This window comes from Giraffa tippelskirchi, chromosome 4 (assembly GCF_054371585.1).
Source record: "Giraffa tippelskirchi isolate mGirTip1 chromosome 4, T2T-mGirTip1v1.2.pri, whole genome shotgun sequence".
Classification (NCBI taxonomy): Eukaryota; Metazoa; Chordata; class Mammalia; order Artiodactyla; family Giraffidae; genus Giraffa; species Giraffa tippelskirchi.
In genome coordinates this window covers 43,889,872-43,914,095 of record NC_137278.1, presented here as the reverse complement: position 1 = coordinate 43,914,095, position 24,224 = coordinate 43,889,872, and the positions used below count along the sequence as shown (strand labels likewise).

General features: G+C 35.8%; 1 long non-coding RNA gene across 4 annotated transcripts in view; it reads right to left on the bottom strand.

The window, feature by feature from the left end:
• LOC145544964 (uncharacterized) overlaps nucleotides 1-24,224 on the bottom strand; it is a 59,912-nt gene that overhangs the window by 3,917 nt on the left and 31,771 nt on the right. For 2 of the 4 annotated variants that reach the window (XR_014081764.1, XR_014081761.1), the window contains exons 3-4: nucleotides 16,492-16,623; nucleotides 15,745-15,897 (exon numbers count right to left, since the gene is read on the bottom strand). This is a non-coding gene — a long non-coding RNA (uncharacterized LOC145544964). Of the gene's footprint in view, nucleotides 1-19; nucleotides 72-15,744; nucleotides 15,898-15,989; nucleotides 16,066-16,491; nucleotides 16,624-24,224 lie in introns of all 4 variants that reach the window. The other 2 variants (XR_014081763.1, XR_014081762.1) reach the window with 2 other exon arrangements.

The following is a 24,224-nucleotide window of genomic DNA, read 5'->3' as shown; positions in this document are numbered from 1 at the left end:
AACTGAGCCACACTCCCACCTTTTCTTCCTCTAAAAGGTTGAGGATTTTCACTTGAAACCAAGGGCTCCATCTATTAAAATGGAAAAATACAAAGTGTAAATAAACATTAAATAGGGGTTTTGTATCAGTAAAATAAGAGTAACAATACATGAACATGAAAGTTTAGGTGCATTTGATGATTCTGTAAGTTGATGCTCTTTTTCTGGAAAGCATCTTGGATACAGGACATGATGTATATATGTGTGCATGCTCAGTCATGCCTAACTTGTTGCCACCCATGGACTATAGCCCACCAGGCTCCTCTGTCCATGGAATTCTCTGGGCAAGAATACTGGAGTGGGTTGCCATTCCCTCCTCCAGGGGATCTTCCCAACCCAGGGATCGAACCCACATCTTCTACATCTCCTGCATTGCAGGCAGATTCTTTACCTGCTGAGCCATCAAGGAAGCCCCTTGGATTTTTCCAGGCAAGAATACTGGAGTAGATTGCCATCTCCTCCTCCAGGGCGAAACCATGTTTCCTGCATTGCGAACTGTTTACCGCTGAGCCACCTGAGAAGCCTCTACACATGACATGAACCAGGGACTAAACTTTTAACATTCTGTACAGTCCTAAGCTTATATTTCCATGATTAATAGAAATGATCAAACATTTTGTCCAAGTTACAGTAATTTGGGTAGGTGAAAAGGATATTAGTGCTTATCGAGTTTTAGAATACAACATATAATATGCTAAGAACCACAGATAACAAGAGCTAACATGATTGGACACTTACTGTGTGTTAAGCACAGTTCTAAGGTTAACATATGTATAATCTCATATAATTTTCATACTAAAAATATGAGGTGGATAATATTACTATGCTTGTTTCTTAGATGAGGAAACTGCCTTGGAGAGGTTAAGAAGTTTATTCAAGTTTACACAGATAAGTGATAGAGCCAGAATCCAAACATAGCCAGTTTGCCAGTCCTCATACCTTGAGCCACACGTTATATATTAATTTATTTAGCTTTGGAAAATGTAACATATACCAGAGAGATAATACAAAGGAAAGAAAAGGCATACAAATGTGTATAGAAGTGGTTATTAGCATATCTAAAAACTAGAAAAAGCCCACATACATACCTATAGGGAAATAAGACAGCAAATATGATACATTCATACAGTAAAATGTGACATTGCTGGAAGAAATGATAAAAATGAGAGACATGTAAAAATGGATAAAGGATTATAGAAAACAATAACAGATGAGATGAAGTATAATTCAAAATGATAAATAACAGGCCCTAACAATTACACACATTTGTTTTTGTGCAAGCAGTAGAATGGGAAAAGTCTTCAGGGTTTATGAAAGCATGGAGATTTGAGGAGTTTTTTAGTACATTCATGTTGCTCTTGGTACTTAGATATTTCTATTTCACTTTTACTGTTGTTGCTCACTAGTGTCTGACTCTTTGTGATTCCATGGACTGTAGCCCACCAGACTCCTCTGTCCATGGGATTCCCCAGACAAAAATACTGGAGTGGATTGCCATTTTCTTCTCTGAACTTTCATTGTAAAGTTGATTAAATACCCAATTAAAAGCAAACTTATTAAAGATTTAAAATAATACTTGTGGAAGAAAATAAGGAAGAAAGGTTTGTGAGATTGAAAAAAAGATGATTTTATTGGGAAAGCCTCATTTGAAGAATATAAATCAAGATGGAAGAATGGTGTAGTGTACTAAGAGAAAACGTATAAATAAAAAAGATAAATTTTCATCTGCTCATCTCTTCCTGATCTGCTGCGATCCTACCAGTCCCTTGAAGTTTTGCTTCAATGCTGCCATCCTGAGGCCCCCAACCAGAAACTTCCTCAGAGTTCATGGAACTTCATTCGTCTCGGTCTTGTGGTATCTGTCCTTTTTCGACTTTATTTTATAGCTATCTGTGTGCTTGGCCTCTCTCTTAACCATAAGCTCTATAAAGGCAGCAACCATATATTTTCAACATCTTTGTAGGTCCAAGTGGCCCCATGTAATGCCATAGGGTGGGTGTTCAATATGTGTTTGTTAGATAAATAAGTGTTCTTATGAGAGGAAGGAGGAAAGACTTAGAAGGCTCAGTTTTGAACAAGAGCAAGCAACTGTGATTGGGGATATTGGAAGGTTTGTTCTTACGACAGTTATTTCTTCTCCCAGATTGAGGAGGTGAGTGGCATAGTTATGAGGGAATCCACAAGAGTACCAGAAGCATACGGTGATTTTGATTTCAGGAACTCTGAGGCCAGTATACCTGTAGATGAAGACAATCCTAAGCCCTGATTGATGATTGCGGTTAGCAAAAAATAGTGAAAAGAAAAAAGTTGAAAAAACAAGTGGGAATGGAAATCAGAGAAGTTTCAAAGGTGTTATCTCAAATAAGTCTTATGGTTTTACCCTCATAAGGTCCAAGGCCCCCTTTTACAGTTATTTTTAAAAAGCCGCCAGATTTTGTGTTTCTACCTCCTTTTTTTTTTTTTAATAAATTTATTTATTTTAGTTGGGGGCTAATTTACAATATTGTAGTGGTTTTTGCCATACATTGACATGAATCAGCCATGGGTTTACACGTGTTCCCCATCCTGAACCCCCCTTCCACCTCCCTCCCCATCCCATCCCTCCAGGTCATCCCATTGCCCCAGCCCTGAACATTTGTCTCATGCATCGAACCTGGAATGGTGTTCTGTTTCACATATGATAATATACATATTTCAGTGCTATTCTCTCAGAACGTCCCACCCTCACCTTCTCCCTCAGAGTCCATAAGACTGTTCTATGCATCTGTGTCTCTTATTCTGTCTCGCATATAGGATTTAATCATAGTAGGTTCATTGGCATGAGCCAAGTGGATTGGTCATTCTTTCTAACACACACACAGCTTCTCTGTCATGTGAATGACTTCATTTAAAAATTTTTTTTTATTTTAACAAAATAGGAAAGGACATACAATGTCAAAGAATTTCTATTCCTATTTTAATTCCTAAAATTTCAATGATTCGAAACCTCTTTCAGCCCTATTATAACCTCGAAGGCAATGTTTCAGCTCTGATTCACATGGTATACAAAATATTTGGTCATTCTTCCTTCCCTCTCTGCCTGCATGATGTGCTGGAACACCTTGCACGTTGGAATTGTAAGCTCTTTGAGTTCAGGAACTAGGTCATAAATTATGTATGATATTTGAGCAATGCCAAGCTTAAATATTTACTAGTATGATTTTATCTACTACCAGTCACAGAGACATAAATGTTCCCAGTACCTAATCTCTGTAAGCAGATAATTCCTCTACCTTGCTTTTTAAATCCAGAGTCCTCTTTAAAGAGATTTTTCTTTGCATAGTAGTTGGCTTATGGTCCATCTACTCTCACCAGAATGTGAGTTCCGTGAGAGCGAAAGTATTGTCTGTTTTGTTCAACTCTGATGTCCCAATAGCTTACAACAGTGCCTGGTACTTAGTAAATACTGCGTGCTGAATAAGTGAATGAATAAAGGATTGAATTATCAAGTCACTGGCCATAGCTTTAAAGTCTTTTGTAAATATTACCCTAAATATCCTACATGCATGTGCAAACACAAATGGCTCTTCCATGGCCTTCTCTCTCTTTCTACTCTTCTCCACCAACTCACCAGAAAAACTAAATACTCATTGGCCATTCTTAGGGATCTGACTGTCTTTCACTGAACAGAAAATGAAAACGCTTTGCTTTTATAAAACCTTATGTGGGGAACTTGCATTTCAAAAAAGATGTTTGTAATACCTAAGTGTTTTCTGTTTTATTAAATCCAGATTGTTGGGTGGAGTCCCTTAGCTAAAAGTCACTCTCAAACAAAATGAATTGCTTGTTATTCTCACAAAGAATTTACAGGAAGCAATTTGTAAAGGTTGCCATCAGGCTGAAGTCATTGTTGGCGCTAGGAATCCGTGTGTCATCAACCTTAGAGCAGTCATTTAACCTGGGTCTGCTCAGAGAAATCTCCATAATGCAAGGAAAATTGAATTCTACTGCTTCAGATTACAATCACTTTTGATATTATTCCAATTTGATCATGGACTTTAAAATATTTGACATATCAGTTTCTTCCATCCTGCCACTATGTAGAAATATCTACTTTATACGAGCTTTGCACTGTGCCTATCATTACCAACTACTTCACAAATAGCTTTTTTTTTTTAATCTGCTCTCCTAATGGAATGGATTATAAGGCATCAAACACTTCATGATCCAATAGCTCCAAATTTGGTAGTTTTGACCTTGAATGAAAGAATGAAACTTAAATTAAAAAAAAACAAAGCCTTCTCTCCTTTCCTCATTGTACTTTCCAAGCTTCTATAGGTATATCTAGGAAGTGAATGGTTTGCCAGTGTAATCTGGCCCATTCTGGTCAGTAACTTGTCTGATCATCAAGTAATAATAGCAATCACAACAAAAAATTCTACTCGTTCTGAAGGATCCTATCCTCTAGTCTAGGTGACAAGTGGAACAATTGTTTTAGATAGGCATACAGGGGCATCATTATAGCAGAGAAACACTGGATCCAGGCACGCACATGCAGTGAAGGTGTACAGTTCTGCGCTCCTAATTTCTCTTAATATATTAATTTTTATCACTCTGGGAAAACAGAGCTAAAAAGATGGTAACACATACATTCATATCTTTAGCAAACATTCGACCAGTTCCTTATGTCCCAACACCAAGTTGGAAGACAAGATGTTGACAAATCAAAATGATTATTTTTTAGACTTATCGAAATACTGCCCAATTTGTTTACTGATTCAGCAAAAATATACTGAATGCTGTGAGCCATCAGCACCAAATAGACCGAAAATAATGCAGAAACATATTACTGCATAGACTCCCCAATGACTAAATGATTTGGAATGAATGTATCCCTTGCTATACATTGTACCCAATCATACACTGATGTTAAAACCCCTCTAGTCAGAGGATTGTCTCAGATGGAAGATGCAAAAACCATCAAGTCTAAGTGGTTAAAGATGCTTCAATTCACTGAGTATTCATCCTAGAAAAAGACCGACAAGAAATGAGTGGTCCTCTGTCTCTCTGCTCCCAGAACACAATCATGCTCTTTGTTTAGCAGCTGAGACTGCTTGTTTATAAGCCCTGTCATTCAGCACCCTGATCTCTGGGCCTCCCAGGTTGAACAAGATTTCTTGATTGAGTCGAGCCATTCATTTGCTAACTGACCCTTGGCCAGGGTGGTCTGTTGGCTGCTATTACCCTCCAACAGCTGATGCTTATAGTGTGACATGATTTGGTCTGATAGCACTTACACAGCCCACCTGTGGTTCCCATCACTTGCCCATCCCACCACTAAGTAGACAGCCTCCTGCATAGTTCTTTTGTATTTGGGCCAAAGAAATTAGTTTTCACTCATCATTCTTAGTTGCAGCTAGCTAATTGGACCCTAGGGTCACTTCTTTGTCTTATATAATTAATCCAAGTCTATTTAGTTAATTATTGCAGTATTTGTTCAACAAATAACTAGTGTGAACATTTGCTATGTGCCCAGCACTGTGCAAGGTATAAAGGATAAAACAGGCCACACAAATTCCAGTAGACTGAAAAATTAATGTGTCATTAATTTATATCCAGTTTTCCTATTTTTAAGTTGAATAAATGATGTTTCTTTTCAGTTAAGTATGAAACCATGAACCCTTCCTTTGTAATTTCTTCTTTGCTTCAAACTCAAAAATATGATCTTTCTAGTGATCTAACATTCACTTACTCTTATTTGCTTATTTTGAGTTTAAAGATATTTAGTTACATAAGACTTCAGGAATATATTTTGGGAGGTGGTATGAAGTATTTGGGGCTTCTCTGGTGGCTCAGATGGTAAAGAATCTACCTGCAGTGCAGAAGACCTGGGCTTGATCCATGGGTTGGGAAGATCCCCTGGAGGAGGGCATGCCAATCCACTCCAGCATTCTTGCCTGGAGAATCCCCATGAACAAACAGAGAAGCCTGGCAGGCTACAGTTCATGGGGTTGCAAAGAGTCAGACAGGACTGAATGACTAAGCACATGAAGTATTTGACCTAAAATAATTCAATTTAAATTTCTAATGAATGATTCCCACAAGATTTTAAAATCTTCCCTATTGTTTTGCATTGTTTTGGTCATTTTTTAATCCTTATATATAGTGAGGCCTGTTTCTGAGGTTTCTCTTCTGTTTCACTGACTTACACTTGTGTCTTTTTTCAACAAAATTTTGTTATTCTCACCTTTTTGCTTTTCTAAGTGAATATTATGGCATCTTTTTAAATCCTAAAATATATTCCATTTTTATTTTGATTGGGATTGCATTAAATTTTAAAAGAACACATTAATAATTTACATCTTTAAAATATTTTGTTCTTCCTAGATATTATTGCCCAATAAATTTTATTATTTTGTTTATATAGCCAAATACTTCTTATTAAATCTACTGTTCTTTATATATTTTATTGCTATTGTAAATTGGATCTCTTTTTTAAAATTAGGTTTTTCTAGTTTGTGATAGTTGATGTTCAAGAATCTTTATGGCTTTTTTATATCCTAGATTTTATCTGGTCATTTATTATTGTAATAAGTCTAAAAGTTTAGCTGATTCCTTGGTCATGTTTATGGATACATAATCAATTGTCTTCAAACAATGATGTTTTTGTTTCTTCCATTGTTTATATCTCTTGGGTTTGTTCAATCTTTTTACATAGTGCTGAACTCCTAAAACAATATTAAGTCAAAATGATGATAGAGAGCACATCTCTAGTAATATCTGAAATATTTCTCCTTATATCTTCAGCTAATCAGCAACACTGGGGGAAGAGGCAGAAAGTTTGAGATCGAATGTTGCTGTATGGAAAACTTGGCCTTTCAAAAATTTAATAGCTCTGACTGATTTATGCTCCTTGGTCTTTCAGCTAAGGTCTAGTAATTATGATATTGTGGTGCTATTATTAAAATTGAATCAAGAACTGGAAATATGTTTGTCATGAGTTGAAGTTTTATTCTAATGCTTTGGGTTGACATTGCTATAATTATCACAGAATTATAGTTTGAATGTCAGATTTCCTCCAAAAGTAGTATTTCATGGTGATTTAAAAGGCTACGTAGCTACTAAGGAATAAATTATGATTTTGAATAATAATATCAAGAATGTTCATTCCTCCAGTGTGTCACACTCCTAGAAAAGCTACTGGAAGTCAAAATTATATAAGAGAAGCCAAGTTTTTATTTTCCATAGAAATAATGGTATAATAAACCCAGAATTATATTCAAAACTAAGGGTCAACTATCCAAATTTTCGTAGCAATAACTACCAACACCACTTTAAATAAATGTCATATAATGTAAAGCTTTGTTGAGTTTATTTATAAACTGACTTATTAATTTATTGACTAGGGCAACTCAGTTACCTGTCACGTGACTTTATATTTCCTAAAGTGTCATCATGTTCTATAAATATTTCTTGGTCATTTCTTACTATTGCATTTTAATGTTTTAAATTGAAGTAAAATTGGTATATAACAGTATATGTTACAGTGATACAACATTATAATTTGACATTTGTATACCTACAGAGTGACCACCACCAAAGGTCTAGTTACCATCCTTCACCAGACAGTTGATCCCTTTCGCCGATTTCACCCATCCTTCAATCCCTTCCCCTCCAATAACCACTAATCTTATCTCTGCATCTGTGAGAGATGTTTTGTTTTGTTTGTTCATTTGTTTTGTTTTAGATCCCACATAAAAGTGAAATCATATAATATTTGTCTTTCTCCATCTTATTTCACTTAATAGCCTCAAGGTTGGATAGCCATGTTGTTGCAAATAGCAAGATTTCATTTTTTCTTATGGCTGAGTAGTATTCTGTTGTCTGTATATACACACACCATATCTTCTTTATCCATTCAGCCATCAGTGGGCACTTAGGTCGCTTCCATATCTTGGCTATTGCAAATAATGCTACAAAGAACATAAGGGTCAATATATCTTTTCAAGTTACTGTTTTTGTATTTTTTGCAAAAATACCCAGAATTGGAGTAGCTCAATCATATGATAGTTCTATTTCTTATTTTTTGAGGGATCTCCATACTCTTTTCCAGAGTGGTTGCACCAATTTACCTTCCCACCAATAGTGCACAAAGATTTCCTTTTCTCCACATCCTCTCTGACACTGTTATTTCTTATCTTTTTGATAACAGCCATTCTGACAGGTATGAGGTAGTATCTCGTTGTGGTTTTGATATGTATTTCCCTAGTAATTAGTGATGTTGACTATTTCATATGCCTGTAGGCCTTCTATATGTCTTTTTTAGAAAAATGTTTATTTACATCTTCTGCTCATTTTTTAAATTGGGTTGTTTATTTATGTCGTTGAGGTTTCTTCCTATTTTAAACAAAGTAATTAAAAGCTAAGTTAAGATCATAAATTGCAGAAGGGATTCTTTGGAGTATTGCTTTAGGGCAAGAATTTGGAGCAGAGGTTTTGGAGTACAGCATACCTGGTCATAAAACCTACTTCTGCCTATCATTCATTTAAAAATACTGAATTCTAGTTGCCACAGATCCCATAATGAACAACAGAGACAACTTCCCCAGTCTCATGGACTTTACATTTTAGTACTACTTGCTGGCAATGACATAAGAAATTTTTAAAAACATCTCTAGGGTTTAACCTCATCATAAAATGAAAATAATAGCACCTACCTTATTGCCTAACTTTTAAAATTAATCTAGGTAATGTCTGTAAAGCACCTAGCACATATAGCTAGTTTTATATTTTAACATCTGCTTTTGAAAAGAATTGTAAGAAATAGAAATTCATAAAAAAGGAGAACCTTTAAATCATCCACAATCTTATCATCTAAATAAAACTATTATTACTATTTTAATATAATACTTCCAAATTTTTCTATGCATTTTTTTTAAACTTTAGACTTTTTAATTTTATTGGGTTATAGCCAATTAACAATGTTGTGGTAGTTTCAGGTGAACAGCAAAGGGACTCAGCTATACATATATCCAATCCCCTCGAGAAGGGAACAGCTACCCACTCCAGTATTCTTGCCTGGAGAATTCCATGGACAGAGGAGCCTGGTGAACTATAGTTCATGGGATTGCAAAGAATCAGACACAGCTGAGCAACTAACATATTTATCCTCAAACCCCCTCCCATCAAGGCTGACACATAACATTGAGCAGAGCTCTATGTGCTATACAGTAGGTCCTTGTCAGTTATCCATTTTGAATATAGCAGAGTGTACATGACCTTCCCAAATTCACTGTCCCTTCACTCTGGCAACCTTAAGTTCATTTGCTAAGTGTATGAGTCTCTTTCTGTTTTGTAAGTTCGTTTGTAACATTTCTTTTTAGATTCCACATATACAGGATGTCATACAACATTTCTCCTTCTCTGTCTAACTTACTTTACTCAATATGACTCTTTCTAGGTCCATCCATGTTGCTACAAATGGCATTATTTCACTCTTTTTAATAGCCAAGTAATATTTCATTGTATGTATGTACCACATCTTCTTTATCCAGTTCTCTGTCAATGGACATTTAGGTTGCTTCTGTGTCTCAGCTATCGTAAGCAGTGCTGCAATGAACACTGGGATGCATGTATCCTTTTGAATCATATTTTTCTCTGGATGTATGCACAGGAGTGGGATTGCAGGGTGATGTGGTAGCTCTGTTTTTAGTTTTTTAAGGAACCTCCATACTGTTCTCCATAGTGGCTATACCAATTTGCATTCCCACCAACAGTGCAGGAGGGTTTCTTTCTCTCCACACTCTCTCCAACATTTGTTGTTTGTGGATTTTTTTGATGCTAGTCATTCTGACCGGTGTGAAATGATACCTCATTGTAGTTTTGATTTGCGTTTCTTTAGTAACTAGCAATGTTGAACATCTTTTCATGTGCTTACTGGCCATCTGTATATCCTCTTTGGAAAAATGTCTATTTAGGCCTTCTGCCCATATTTTGAGTGGGCAGTTTGTTTTGATGTTGTTAAGCATCATAAGCTGTTCATAAATTTTGGAGACTAATCCCATATCAGTCACATGATTTGCAAATATTTTCTCCCAATCTGTGAGCTGTCTTTTTGTATTGGTTTCTTTTCCATGCATATATTTTTAAAAACTATAACATATACTTTTATTTTAACATCCATTTTGCCTAATTGCCCTTCAAAAAAGGTTGACTGTGTACTCCCAACAGTTGTATGTGGGAGTTATGTCTCTTTCTGGGGAGATTTTATATCAACTGAAAACTTTTTGAGAGAATGCTGCTCTCATTAGATTATGCTGATTTTTCTATAGCTATTTACTACAACTTCTAAATAAAAAATAAGACCACTAGGTATGTGTCATAATTAGAAAGTTTTTGGTTGCTAAGAACCCACTCAAGCTTCAAAAGCAGAGTATCTTCTAAGGCTATGTATGGATGGGAACCTGAACCAGAGTCAGAAAGCCATCAGGTCCCCAGGTAGTTACTCCTTCTGTCTACCTTTCAAGAGCCTCATGAGTTTTTCCATCAACAAATTCATGGCATCTCTGCTTCCCTCTGTGCATCAGCTAATGCCACCCTCCAGAGGCTGTCTTCCAGCTTGCACATGGCCTATAGTGGCCATGTCATGACATTTCGGTCCAGCTCTTATGGTTTGGATCAGTTCAGTCGCTCAGTCGTGTCCAACTCTTTGCGACCCCATGAATCGCAGCACGCCAGCCTCCCTGTCCATCACCAACTCCCGGAGCTTACCCAAACCCATGTCCATCAAGTCGGTGATGCCATCAGGCATCTCATCCTCTGTCATCCCCTTCTCCTCCTGCCCCCAATCCTTCCAAACATCAGGGTCTTTTCCAATGAGTCAACTCTTCGCATGAGGTGCCAAAGTATTGGAGTTTCAGCTTCAACATCAGTCCTTCTAATGAACACCCAGGACTGATCTCCTTTAGGATGGACGGGTTGGATCTCCTTGCAGTCCAAGGGACTTTGAAGAATCTTCTCCAACACCACAGCTCAAAAGCATCAATTCTTCGGCACTCAGCTTTCTTCACAGTCCAACTCTCACATCCATACATGACCACTGGAAAAACCATAGCCTTGACTAGACGGACCTTTGTTGACAAAGTAATGTCTCTGCTTTAAAATATGCTGTCTAATTGGTCATAACTTTCCTTCCAAGGAGTAAGCGTCTTTTAATTTCATGGCTGCAATCACCAATTGCAGTGATTTTGGAGCCCCCCAAAATAAAGTCTGTCACTGTTTCCACTGTTTCCCCATCTATTTCCCTTGAAGTGATGGGACCAGATGCCATGATCTTAGTTTTCTGAATGTTGAGCTTTAAGTCAACTTTTTCTCTCTCCTCTCTCACTTTCATCAAGAGGCTTTTTAGTTCTTCTTCACTTTCTACCATAAGGGTGGTGTCATCTGCATATCTGAGGTTATTGATATTTCTCCCGGCAATCTTGATTCCAGCTTGTGTTTCCTCCAGCCCAGCATTTCTCATGATGTACTCTGCATATAAGTTAAATAAGCAGGGTGACGATAAACAGCCCTGATGTACTCCTTTTCCTATTTGGAACCAGTCTGTTGTTCCATGTCCAGTTCTAACTGTTGCTTCCTGACCTGCATACAGGTTTCTCAAGAGACAAGTCAGGTGGTCTGGTATTTCCTTCTCTTTCAGAATTTTCCACAGTTTATTGTGATCCACACAGTCAAAGGCTTTGGCATAGTCAATAAAGCAGAAATAGATATTTTTCTGGAACTCTGTTGCTTTTTCGATGGTCCAATGGATGTTGGCAATTTGATCTCTGGTTCCTCTGCCTTTTCTAAAACCAGCTTGAACATCTGGAAGTTCACGGTTCACATATTGCTGAAGCCTGGCTTGGAGAATTTTGAACATTACTTTACTAGCGTGTGAGATGAGTGCAATTGTGTGGTAGTCTGAGCATTCTTTGGCATTGCCTTCCTTTGGGATTGGGATGAAAACTGATCTTTTCCAATCCTGTGGCCACTGCTGAGTTTTCCAGATTTGCTGGCATATTGAGTGCAGCACTTTCACAGCATCATCTTTCAGGATTTGAAATAGCTCAACTGGAATCCCATCACCTCCACTAGCTTTGTTCGTAGTGATTCTTCCTAAGGCCCGCTTGACTTCACATTCCAGGATGTCTGGCTCTAGGTGAGTGATCACACCATCGTGATTATCTGGGTCATGAAGATCTTTTTTGTACAGTTCTTCTATGTATTCTTGCCACCTCTTCTTAATATCTTCTGCTTCTGTTAGGCCATAGCATTTCTTTCCTTTATCGAGCCCATCTTTGCATGAACTGTTCCCTTGGTATCTCTAATTTTCTTGAAGAGCTCTCTAGTCTTTCCCATTCTGTTGTTTTACTCTATTTCTTTGCATTGATCACTGAGGAAGGCTTTCTTATCTCTCCTTGCTATTCTTTGGAACTCTGCATTCAAATGGGAATATCTTTCCTTTTCTCCTTTGCTTTTCACTTCTCTTCTTTTCACAGCTATTGATAAGGCCTCCTCAGACAGCCATTGTGCTTTTCTGTATTTCTTTTCCATGGGGATGGTCTTGATCCCTGTCTCCTGTACAATGTCACGAACCTCTGTCCATAGTTCATCAGGCACTTCATCTATCAAATCTAGTCCCTTAAATCTATTTCTCACTTCCACTGTGTAGTCATAAGGGATTCAATTTAGGTCATACCTGAATGATCTAGTGGTTTTCCCTATTTTCTTCAATTTAAGTCTGAATTTTGCAATAAGGTGTTCATGATCTGAGCCACAGTCAGCTCCCGGTCTTGTTTTTGCTGACTGGCTAGAGCTTCTCCATCTTTGGTTGCAAAGAATATAATCAATCTGATTTTGGTGTTGACCATCTGGTGAAGCTCATATGGTTATTTACCCTCATTTCAGCTTTTCAATTCCACGTTCCTTAAGTGGAATATAATCGACCCAGCTCATCTTTTGAACCAGTAAATCCAAAGCAGGGGTCACTAATCAACCTTTGGATGGGTGCATTGGGTCAAGTGTCTCTCCTTCATGTGATCAGCTATAGCCAGAGGGCAGGATCATGTCATACAGAGTATGACCACTAGAGCAAATGGGGTATGAGCAGGGAAGGGTACATGACAAAGTAGCCATACTTGGAATGCATTAAACTAGAGTTTTTGTCAGATGTAAAGAGTAGTGTAATAGGTATAATTTCGATGGTCTAGTATTTGGAAGTAATTTTAATGGTTTATGGAGGTAGTGGTTTAGAATATTTGAAATTTGAACTGTCCTCTCAAATTTAGAGCTTTCTAGTCACCATTTCTAGAGTAAGCAAGGTACAGTAGGAAAAAATCCTAGGATCTGAAATCAGCTTATTGTAGATATTTATACCATATATTTTTAGAATATGAACTAAATAATCAAGATTTAAAAATTGGATTGCCTATCACTCTACTTCCTTGAAAATAGATTTTTTTTTTTGCTTTCTTGAACTACTCATTTCATCAGCAATAAGAGCTTCCCTTTTCAATATGATGTTATACAGAATACATCTACATTTTAAATGTATAAACTAATCCTGACCAGTGGTGAATTGTCATCTTTTGATCCTACTTAGCATACTGGGACATCACTGTATTAAGAAAGTCTCAAAGTTTGAGTTTAAATAATGGCTGAAATCAAAGTCACATAACCTTGAATGTAATTCTGTATCTATAAAACCAAATGTCCACTATGGCTGATTCATGTTGATATTTGACAGAAAACAACAAAATTTTGTGAAGCAATTATCCTTCAATTAAAAAATAAATTAATTAAAAAAAAACCATGTCCTCCAACCTATGACCTAGTTCTGATTTTTGTCTTACGAAAATGAATTGGTGAGAAAAAATATTTGCAAAGCACCTATCTAACAAATCCTTACATTTGGAATATGTATCAAAAAAAATCCTCAAAGTTCAACAATGAAAAAAGAAACAATCAAATTATAAAGTAGACAAAACACATGAAAAGATTTCATAGAAGAGAATGTAGAAATGCAGGTGTGAAAGATGTTCATTAGCTTTAGTCATTAGGAAAATGCAAGTTAAAACCACAGTGAGATATTATTACACACCCATCAGAATGACTAAAATTTAAAAATATTATCATACCAAGTGCTGGTAAGGATGCAGAGAAATTGAATCTGTTATGCATTGCAGGGGGGAGTGTAAAATGGTACAGGCAATCTAGAAATCAGTTTAGTATTTTCTTGCAAAACTAAACATGCAACTAGCAATCAACTCTTGGACATTTATCCTAGACAAATGAAAACTTATATTTACATAAAACCTATACAACAATATTCATTGTAGCATCATTTCTACTAGCAAAATATTGGAACCGTCCTAAATGCCCTTCAGTGGGTGAATGGTTAAACAAGCTCTACATCCACACATTGGAATGCTACTCAACAATAAAAAGGAATAAACTACTGATGAACTACATGAAACAACCTGGATGCACCTCAAAGACATTATGTTTAGTGAAAAAAGAATCAATCATACAAAGTTAAATGCAGTAAAATTCCATTTATACCATATTTTTGAAATAACTGCAGAGATTGAGAAGAGGTTCATGGTAGCCAAATGATAGGGGTGGTGAGTGCTAATTCAAAGTGGTAGCAGGAGGCAATTCTTTTGCAATAATGCAACAGCTGAATCTTGATTGTAGTGGTGGTTACTTGAATATATACATGGGATTAAACTGTATAAAATTATACACACACACACAAATGAATGCTGGCTAAAAAAAAGGTGACAACTAAGTAAAACACCAACTGCGACTGGTACATTAACAGTAATATACCACTGTCTGTTTCCTAGTTTATTTTATACTATAGCTATGAGATGACATCATGAAAGGTGCATGAGGCTCTTTATACTACAACTGTAACTTCGTATGAATTTATAATTATTTATAATTATTTATTAATTATAATTATTTCAAAAATGTTTAAAAATGAATTATAATCATTACTGTGGCTTTGATATTTTTCATCAGCTATTTTAAAGGATATAAAGAATTGGATTTACCAGCAAAGATCATGATGCTCTTATTTTTAAAATCTATATTATCCAAGAGGAGTATTATCTTTTCAAGTAGCCATCTTGGAAGTTTGACCACTTATACAAGTGTTTTGGGTCATCGCAGATAAAATATTTTAGATATCCTCCATTATAACTGCCTGTGGCGATCACCAGTCATAGGCAAGTATGAAACCTATTATTTTATAGGACACTCTCTTGTCCTATTTTCTCCCCACCTCTGTTACTTCATCTTAGTTCTACATGTTCCTCAAGTAAAATGGGCTTATCTGGCACAGATGGAACATCTGTAAGAAAAGGAACAAGAGGGTCCATCATCAGTTTATTTGAATCCAAAGGAAGTCTTTCCTTTGTTTCTGTCGCTGGAAATTAATGCTGTGAACTTGTCAAGTATGAAATACTGTCTCATGTGATGGAAGACTGAATCTTCTTCATGTTAATTAATGCCTTTCATTGTTGCCAAGGTATGGGACATTTGAAAGAATTTGAAGCAACATATGTTTATCTTAAAGCAATTGAATAGCTAAGTCAAGGAAACATTTGTTTTTTTTTTAATCTACTGCAATGGCTTTAATTTTTATTTTATTAATTATTTTTTATTGAAGTAGCATTGATTTACCATTTGATTTTTTTTTAATTGAAGTTTTCATGACTCTTGGTCTTTGGGAATTAAATGCCTCTAAGATATGCAACTAAGACTCCCCATCGAGGCTCACAAGATTGTATTTTCTTACTGATGTGATGTCAGAAGGTGAGGAAACTGAACCTGAGGCTGCAGAAGGGAAAAAAAATGTGTCACTTACTTGTTCAAGGAAGTATAGGTGTTAAGATTCAAACTTACCATGTGGATTTTGCAGATATTACCTGATGTTCTCAATTGTTTCACATTGAAGAACTATCTCTGACTCAGTGGAATCACAGATTTTGAAATATTGTATGACTATGCAGTAGAAATAAAGTCAGAATTACAAAAGAGATTCATAAATTTTGATGAACATGACTCATGCTGTAAGCCTTCAATTGCCCTTAGATTACAGACTCTGAATGAATAAATCTCTAGCCAAGTCACTCAGTTTTAAGAAAAACTTGTTGAACTGAAAGCAATGCCAAATCTCTGCTATTTTAGAGGCTAGTAATACATTAACCCTGGCATTATACTAAATTTTATGGCTGTGTACTCAATTCTGGCTTTTATTTGGATCTACCTAGCTATGAAAAAGTATATGTTCTTTTAAGGAAACTACTGATATAAAGGCAAAAAGTCACTTTATTCGATTTTAATCTGGAGTCCAAATTGAGACCAGATTTACTTGAAGGCTAGATCTGTAGCCTATGTTTGCGCTTTTAGAGTTAAGTGATTATTCACCTTTGGGTTTGTACAGGTCAATCTCCTTTCTCCCTTGGTTTCCCCCTCCTCCTTCTCCTCATCTTCTCCCTTTTTCTCCTTCTCCTTCTTCTCTTCTTCCTCCAAGTAAACTGATAGTGAGGAATAGCTTTCCTGGAGTGAAAGGATAGATGATAATCTGAATGAACTCCAGAAATAAGGCACCAGTGTCTTACCTCTTATCGTTTTTGCAGTTCAAACAAGAATGTAAAAATGGAGTTAAGGATCAAATTCCTTCTTGTTTAGGATTTAGAGGAGTCACAGGTTATTTTCATTCTGCTGCTGCTGCTGCTAAGTCGCTTCAGTCGTGTCCGACTCCGTGTGACCCCATAGACGGCAGCCCACAAGGCTCCCCCGTCCCTGGGATTCTCCAGGCAAGAACACTGGAGTGGGTTGCCATTTCCTTCTCCAATGCATGAAAGTGAAAAGTGAAAGGGAAGTCACTCAGTCGTGTCCGACTCCTAGTGACCCCATGGACTGCAGCCTACCAGGCTCCTCCATCCATGGGATTTTCCAGGCAAGAATACTGCAGTGGGTTGCCATTGCCTTCTCCAATTTTCATTCTACCCAACTTTAAATTGTAAATTCCTATGAAATATGTTTTGTACACTTGACTTTCTTTTTATATCCCTTTGCCTATGTTCATTCAATTCTTACCATTTTATTGTAACTTTATTAATATAGAATTATTTGTTGATCGCATATACAATACAAGTAGTTTGTAAAGTAGAAAGTAAAAAACTCCAACCACTCACATATTCCCCCAGCCCCTTTCCACACCCATTCCCAAGAAGCAAACACAAACTTCTGACATCTTTCCAGACATTTCTGAAGAACATTCAAGAACACATTTGTTTTCACAAAAATGAAATCATACTTTGCATATTGTTATATAACTTTTTGCTTAATTCATCAGACTTAAAGGCAAAGAATAGAAAAAAGAATGTATGCATATGTATAACTGAATCACTTTGCTGTATAGCAGCAACTAACACAACATTGCAAATCAGCTATACTTCAGTTAAAAAATATAATTCATCAACTTACCTCTAATTTTTAAATGGCTTCAGGGGTTTCTATTTTATGACTATTTCAGCATCCATTCAACATTCTCTTATTGTTGACATTAGGTTGTCTCATACTTTTAGATATTACAAATAATGTTCCCTATACATATATCCTTGCACACTTGTGCAAGTATTCCTATAGAATGTAAATCTAAAAGTATGAGTTTCAAATATTTTTAATTTTGAGAGTTATTATCACATTCTGATGATTATTGAGTTATCTGTCACTCTAAATAAATTGTCACTTTTCATCCTGCACCAGAAATAAATATTTTCTTTTCCCTATACACTGGACTTCATCAGTATGTTTAATTTTTTGTAATTTTGATGAACAAAAGAGGGATCTCATTTTTTATTATTATATAAGTTTCAGGTACACAGCATTAGAATTCTATAAAATGATCACCACCAAGTGATCATTCATTGCCAGACAATTGACACCCTTCACCCATTTCATCCCCGGAGAAGGCAATGGCACCCCACTCCAGTACTGTTGCCTGGAAAATCCCACGGACGGAGGAGCCTGGTAGGCTACAGCCCATGGGGTCGCTAAGAGTAGGACATGACTGAGCGACTTCACTTTCACTTTTCCCTTTCATGCACTGGAGAAGGAAATGGCAACCCACTCCAGTGTTCTTGCCTGGAGAATCCCAGGGATAGCGGAGCCTTGTGGGCTGCCATCTATGGGGTTGCACAGAGTCGGACACGACTGAAGCGACTTAGCAGCAGCAGCAGCAACCCATTTCATCCACCCTTTAACACTCTTCCCCTCCAGTAACTACCAGTCTGTTCTCTGTATCTATGTTGTTTTGTTTTGCTTTTTTAAATTCCACATATGAATGAAATTATACTGCACTTGTCTTTCTCCTCTTTGCTTATTTTCACTTAGTGTAATACCTTCAAGGTCCATCCATGTTGTCACAAATGACAAGATCTCATTCTTTTTTAATGGCTGAATAGTATTCATAGTATACATTGTATGTATGTACCACATCTTCTTTATACATCTTGAAAACAACCAACTTAAGTTGTTTCCATATTTTGGCTATTGTAAATAATGCTGCAGTGAACATAGGGGTGCATATATCTTTTCAAATAAGCATTTTCATATGGTGTGGGGGAATACCTATATATGGAATAGATCATATGGTAGTTCTCGTCTCAAGTTTTTAAGGACTCTCTATACTGTTTTCCATAGTAACTACACCAATTTACATTCCCACCAATAGTACACAGGCTTCTCTTCTCTCCACATGCTCTCCAACACTGTTACTTCTTGTCTTTTTCATAATAGCTATTCTAACAGTTGTGAGGTGGTATCTCATCGTGTTTTCTTCATTTTCTTCAAAATGTGTGATCTTCATTTACCTAATAATTAGTGATGTTGAACATCTTTTCATATGCCTGTTGGCCATCTGTAGGTATTCATTGGAAAATGTCTATTCAGATCCTCTGCTCATTTTTTAATCGCATTGTTTGTGGGATTGCATTTGAATTTATATGTTTCTAATTGCCAGTGAAGTTGAACATCTTTTCATATGTTTATTAGGTATTAGCATTTTGTTCTTTTGTGGACTACTTGTTCATATTTTTTGCCCTTATTGGGTGTTTGCCTTTTGTCTGTTTATTTATTTATAGGAATTGTTTTTATACTAGTGCCATTAATACTTTCTCTGTTAAAAATGTATCTTATAGAAATTTTACATTTTTGTGCAGTCATCTGTCTTTCCTTTCTTTTGTGGCTTCTGAGTTTTGTGTCTTACTCAGGAAGATCACGGAGAAGGCAATGGCACCCCACTCCAGTACTCTTGCCTGGAAAATCCCATGGACGGAGGAGCCTGGTAGGCTACAGTCCATGGGGTCGCTAAGAGTCGGACACGACTGAGCGACTTCACTTTCACTTTTCCCTTTCATGCACTGGAGAAAGAAATGGAAACCCACTCCAGTATTCTTGCCTGGAGAATCCTAGGGACAGCAGAGCCTGGTGAGCTGCCGTCTACGGGGTCGCACAGAGTCGGACAAGACTGAAGCGACTTAGCATAGCAGGAAGATCTTTCCTCAAGATTATAAAATATTTTCTGTATTCTATTCTAGAGCTTTTACAGTTTTGCCTTTTTACATTTTGCTTATTAATACCTCTGGTATTTAGCTTTTAAAATATGTGGTATGAAGAGAACTTCTATTGTTTTTTCCCTAAATAGACAGTTGACTCTAAACTAGTTATAGATTAGGCCATTCTTTCCACAATGGCTTGAAATGACATATTTTTATATACTAAATTTCAAATTTATATAAATATGTTTCTGAATACTTTTTAATTTATTTCTATCCCAATATTATGCTATTTTAATCACTATAGCTTTATAGTAAGCTTTGTTACTTAAAGGATTCAGTTCCTTCTCATTTTTATTCTTATAATTTGCTTTATAATTGTTGCTAATTTACTAACCAAATGAACTTAGAATTACTTTGCCAAATTCTATTTAAAAATTCCATTGGAACTTTCACATTTAAAGTGATTCATCTTCACATTACATCTTCCCACCTAGAATCATAGTATGCCCTTCTCTTTTCCTCAATAGTCTCAAATACTTTCTAGAAAGCTTTATGGTTTTCTTCATCTTGTGTATTTTTTTAGGTAAGATTGTTCCATTGTAGTTTATCAGGTTTTTTTAAATTAATTAATTTATTTATGGCTGTACTAGGTCTTTATTGATGCATGCAGGCTTTCTCTAGTGGCAAGCAGGGGCTACTCTAGTTGTGGTGCACAGATTTCTCATAGTAGTGGTTTCTCTTGTTGCAGAACACAGGCTTTAAAGTGTGGGCCTCAGTAGTTGTAGTATACAGGCTTAGTTGCCCCTTGACATGTGGAATCTTCCCAGATAGGGATGAAGCCATGTCCGCTGCATTGGCAGGCAGATTCTTAACCACTAGACCATCAGGGAAGTCCTGTAGTTGATAAATTTATTGGTGATATAAATGGGGTTTTAATCCATTATTTCTAATCAGTTACTATTGGTATCTACAAAAACTATTAGTAATGCATATGTTGATATTATACCTGTCTTCCTTACTACAATCTCTTATTTAATAGCTTCTTAAAATAGATTATTTTATACCATTTTTAGGTACATAAACATGGCATTTTGTTTAACCATTTCTAATATTTTTCTCTCCTCTTGTGTGTGTTCTGTATATGTGTCTATCTACTTGTGGAGAAAGAGAATGAAATAAGTTTATTTACCTTACTGCATTGGTTACGATTTCCAGAACATTGTTGAACTATATTCATTATGACAAGCATTTTTGTCCTGTTTCTAATTCCAATGGGAATATCTCTCTAGCATTTCAAGATTTCATTTTAAGTTTACTATTGACTTCTGATAGATACTCTTTATCAAATTGAATGTTTGTTCTATTCCTAGCTTATTAAAATTCTAATTAAAAGAATTGTTATTGCCTTTTCTCAATCTATCAAAATGAGTAAGTAACCTCTAGTATATTAATGTCATGAATTAAAGTACTAGATTTTCTTGAATCATCCTTACATTTCTAAATTCTACTTTATAGTGATATTTTTTTTTAAATATACTGCTATATTTAGTTTGCTAATATTTAATTTAGGTTCTTTGCACCTATAATTATGAATGAGATTAGACTCCAATTTTTTCCAGTTTTCTTTTGTGTAATTTTTGTTGTCATTGATATAAACATAATGTTAAACTTACAGAAGGAATTTGACAGATTTTCATCTCTTTACATTCTCTGAAACAGTTTAAATGCCATAGAAGTAATTTGTACCTTGGAGGTATTGAGGGCAGGAGGAAAAGGGGATGACAGAGGATGAGATGGTTGGATGGCATCACCGACTCAATGGACATGAGTTTGGGTAGGCTCTGGGAGTTGGTGATGGACAGGGAGGCCTGGCGTGCTGCAGCTCATGGGGTTGCAAAGAGTCGGACACGACTGAGCGACTGAACTGAACTGAACTCACAAAATCACCTGAGTCTGGAACTTTTGAAGGGAGAATATTTTAGAGTAACTAAAACTATTTTAAGGATACTGGCCTATTTTTTTTTTTAACCTTTTCTTGTATACAGTTTGGCAAATTTAGATTTTCCTAGAAATTCTTCCATCTCATCTAGTTTCTCAATGTACTGTTATAAGCTGCATATACTATTCTTTTGAACATCTGTATACTATAAAGTTATACTTGCCTATTATTATGATTGGTACCACTATTGTGGTTTTTCTCTTTTTATTTATTAGAGTTTAATAGAGGCTTGCTCATTAGATTGCTTTTTAAAGGAACAGTTTGGGGTTGCAGATTTTATTTTCGTCAAATTTCTGCTTTTATTTTTATTATTTCCTCCTTTCTATTTTGTTGTTTTTGTTCTTTTCCAATTTCTTTTTTTCTGTACAGCAAAATGACTCAGTTATACATATATGTATATATTCTTTTTCATGCTCTTTTCCACAGTTTATCACAGGATATTGAGTATAATTCCCTGTGCTATACAGTAGGACCTTGTTGTTTATCCATCCTATATATAGTTGTTTACCTCTACTAATCCCAAACTCTCATTCCTTCTCCAATTTCTTAAGTTGAATGCTCTATTTTATTTATTTGTTTTTCAGTCTTTTTCTTACAAATAGATGGATCTAAAAAGACTGCACATGTTTCTGAGTAACATTTTGGTCATATCCCAGATCTTTTTTTTATTCTTGTCTATTTTATTCAGATATAATTTATTTATCATAAAACTCATTCAACTGAAGTGCAGAATGCAATCATTTCTAATAAAAGTATAGAGTTGAGCAGCTATCATCACAACCTAATTTTAGAATATTTCCATCACCCTATAAAGAAACCTTCTACCCTTCTGTAGTCATTCCCTGGTTCCCAGGCAGTTGGTCATTTTTAAAAGCACAGATGTCCAAGTTCCACTGTAGACTCCTATGTAAGTCAGAATTCTGGGGATGTGGTCCTCACATGTGTATATTCTAAAAGATCTTCAGTGATTCAACTTTGATCCAGGTTTGAGAATCACCTTGATGTGAAAAGAAACTGCTTGGTGAGAGAGGAATCAAGGAGAGTTAGAAAGCTGAATAATTCATTGGAACACTGTTTAAGGAAACAGAAATTCTTTAAATTACTTTGATAACATGGGATCCTGCGTCCAGGGATTGGATCAAATCATTTTTATATTTCTCACAGTGCCAAGTACAGTGATTAACATAAAGACGATGCTTCAAATATATGTTTTAAGTGTGGAAGAGGATTTATTTATAAAGGGTGTCAAATCTACAAAGATTATTCCCTAAAATATATTTTTCACTTAACTTTAAAACTTATTTAGAAAACACTTTGTTTTTCATTTATAATTCTAAAGTTTATTAAAGTCTAACTTATAATAAAACATTGAAAGCATTTTATTTCCCAAAATAACAGATTTCCTCTTTTTTAAAAAGCCAAGTGAGTTCATCATAATTAAAGCTGCATACCAGATCCTGTATAATAATAATTAACCACATATTGTTAATTGCTCTGACAATGCATTTGATTTAATTAGCTTGAAACAGCATTTTCTCTATATTACAAAATGAACTAACGTTATTCTTTGGATAATTATTCTTCAGAAGGAATTACTCTTTTTTCAACAATCTTTTAATGTATTGATTGGCACTTCAATTTGAAGTTGTGCTGCCGCAATTTAGTTTAAATATTCCATTTCAATTAAACATTTGAATTCTCTGGACTTCTCAAATTAGGTATTGCCATTTGTGGATACAATGCAATATAATAATTATAAAGCTTTTTTATTGTAGTAAAAAATGGATAACGTTAAATTTACCATCTTAACCATTTTTAAGTATGCAGTACCATTTTTAAGTACACTGGTTTCCCGGAGGGCTCAGCAGTAAAAGAATCCGCCTGCAATGCAGGAACCACAGGAGACATGGGTTTGATCCCTGGGTCGGGAAAATCCCTTGGAGGAGGGCATGGCAACCCACTCCAGTATTCTTGCATGGAGAATCCTCATGAACAGAGGTGCCTGGCGGGCTACAGTTCATTGGGTGACAAAGAGTTTGACACTGACTGAAGTGATTTAGCATGCATGCACAATAGTGTTAAGTATATGCACATAGTTACACTGAAGAACTCTAGAACTTTTTCATCTTGCAAAATTCAAACTATACACATTGAACAACTCCCATCTGTCACTTCCCCTAGCCCCTGACAACCATCATTCTACATTTTTGTTTCTGAGAGTTTGCCTATTTTAGATACCTCTTAAAGGGGAGATCATGCAGATTTTGTCTTTTTGTGTTTTATTTGTAGTTTATTTCACTTAGCATCTTGACTTCAGGGTTCATGCATGTTGTAGCATATGATAGGATTTCCTTTCTTTTAAGTTTGAATAATATTCCATTGTATGTGTATACAGCATTTTCTTTGCTCATTCATCTGTTAATGGGCATTTAGTTTGATTCTACCTGTTGGCAATTGTAAATAATGCTGCAATAGACATAGATCTGCAAATTTCACTTTAAGACCCTGTTTTCAGTTCTTTCGGATATACACAGAAGTGGAATAGTTGGATCATATGGCAATTTTATTTTTAATTTTCTGAGGACACTTCTTAT